Raw genomic sequence first — 2,500 nt, forward strand, 5'->3', positions numbered from 1 at the left:
GAACATAATTTAAGAATGCTAACGTTAGCATGGAAACAGTCTAACCACTTAACACAAATGTAATATAAAATATCATTTACATGTAGTATTAGACTCTTACCTCAGCCGTTGATCGGTCGGGATGAGGTCTGCTGTGACGAACCAGGCTCACTGAAAAAGGGCGCTTTATTTCCGGACTGACTGACACCAGACTACAACTAATATGTGTTCAGCAGCGCTCCTGCTCACGGCTGCTTCTGTCGAATACGATTATAGCTCTGAATTCAAATCTCCCGCTTGCCCTTGACACAGATCGACGACAGAGACAGATTTGTAGCTAACCGTTGTGGGCTGGGCGGGACTAAGCAACGAAACGTAATGGCGGATAATTTGAATCTGCGCGCGGCCGCGCGCGCGGGCACACACACACACATTCAAACGCACACAAAGCCACGCAATGTGCAGCAACGCAGATTTGGAAAAACGATTCATAAAAGACATAAAATATAGGCCTAAATGAAATTTACGGGCAAATACAAATGATGATCAAAATGAACATCTATTTGCAAGACAAAATTAAAAGATTATAAATAATTAAATAGGCCTGCCTAATGTGTGGACAAATCTTAAAACTCACTTTAACCCCCACATGCTTAATAATCTTTAAGGAAAACATGTTAAGTGACTGCTGATTTCTGCAGTTATACCTTATTTTCTTTGTTTTCTAATTCCACAGAAATAATCTGTAAAATATTACTTAATTTTTTATGTAAAATTACACATAACCCTATAAAATTACAGATAATTTCCTTTAAAAAACGTTAAATTAATGTAAAACCACAATAAAAGCAATTACCTGTAAATTTAATAGTGGATCTTTAAATTACAACAAATATCTGTAAAATAACAGGTATTCACTGTATAATGACAAAACGGCAAAATTCTGTAAAAAATACAGACATTTTCCTGTAAATTTACAGTTTTTTTTTACAGTGTAATCTATCTTTTTCTAACTAACTTATCTATCTTTCTTTCTTTCGTTTGAACTAATCTATATATCTTTCTAACTAACTTATCTATCTTTCTTTCTTTCTTTCTTTCTAGCTAATCCATCTATCTTTCTAACTAATTTATCTTTCTTTCTTTCTTACTAATCTATCTTTCTAACTAACTAACTTATCATCTTTCTTTCTTTTTAACTAATCTATCTTTCTAACTAACTAATCTATCTTTATTTCTTTTTAACTAATCTATCTATCTTTCTAACTAACTTATCTATCTTTCTTTCTTACTAATCTATCTTTCTAACTAACTTATCTATCTTTCTTTCTTTTTAACTAATCTATCTATCTTTCTAACTAACTTATCTTTCTTTCTTTCTTTTTAACTTATCTATCTTTCTTTCTTTTTAACTAATCTATCTATCTTTCTAACTAACTTATCTTTCTTTCTTTCTTTTTAACTAATCTATCTATCTATCTATCTATCTTTCTTTCTTTCTAATCCATCTTTCTCTTTCATTTCTTCGTTTCTTTCTTTCTTTCTAATTAATCTTTCTTTCTTTCTTTCTTACTAGTCTATCTTTCCTTCTTTCTAAATAACCTCTTTCTTTCTTTCTTTCTTTCTTTCTTTCTACTCAATCTTTCTTTCTTTCTTTCTTTCTTTCTTTCTTTCTTTCTTTTTAACTAATCTATCTTTCTTTCTTTCTTTTTAACTAATCTGTATTTCTTTCTTTCTAACTAATTAATCTTTCTTTCTATCTATCTATCCATCTATCTATCTATCTATCTATCTATCTATCTTCAAACTATTTTTATCTATCTATCTATCTATCTATCTATCTATCTATCTTCAAACCTTATCTATCTATCTATCTTCAAACCTTTTCTATCTATCTATCTATCTATCTATCTATCTATCTTCAAACAATTTTTATCTATCTAGCTATCTATCTATCTTCAAACCTTTTCTATCTATCTATCTATCTATCTATCTATCTATCTATCTATCTATCTATCTATCTATCTATCTAGCTATCTATCTATCTATCTATCTTCAAACCTTTTCTATCTATCTATCTATCTATCTATCTTCAAACTGTTTTATCTATCTATCTTTCTTTCTTTCTAATCCATCTTTGTCTTTCATTTCTTTGTTTCTTTCTTTTTCTTTCTTTCTTTCTAATTAATCTTTCTTTCTTTCTTTCTTACTAGTCTATCTTTCCTTCTTTCTAAATAACCTCTTTCTTTCTTTCTTTCTTTCTTTCTTTTTTTCTACATACTCAATCTTTCTGTCTTTCTGTCTTTCTTTCTTTCTTTCTTTCTTTTTAACTAATCTATCTTTCTTTCTTTCCTTTTAACTAATCTATATTTCTTTCTAACTAATTAATCTTTCTTTCTTTCTTTCTTTCTTTCTTTCTTTCTTTCTTTCTTTCTTTTTAACTAATCTATATTTCTTTCTTTCTTTTTAACTAATCAATCTTTTTTCTTTTTAACTAATCTATCTATCTTCAAACCTTATC

General features: G+C 28.7%; 1 long non-coding RNA gene across 1 annotated transcript in view; it reads right to left on the reverse strand.

Moving 5' to 3' along the window:
• The window catches only part of LOC309478593, a 3,289-nt gene extending 2,365 nt beyond the window's left edge, over positions 1-924 (reverse strand). Inside the window, exon 1 of the long non-coding RNA XR_014199050.1 lies at positions 101-924. This is a non-coding gene — a long non-coding RNA (uncharacterized lncRNA). The remainder of the gene's footprint in view (positions 1-100) is intronic.
• Positions 925-2,500: the final 1,576 nt, after the last annotated feature.

The sequence above is a fragment of the Leuciscus leuciscus genome, assembly GCF_965113295.1.
Source record: "Leuciscus leuciscus genome assembly, chromosome: 17".
Classification (NCBI taxonomy): Eukaryota; Metazoa; Chordata; class Actinopteri; order Cypriniformes; family Leuciscidae; genus Leuciscus; species Leuciscus leuciscus.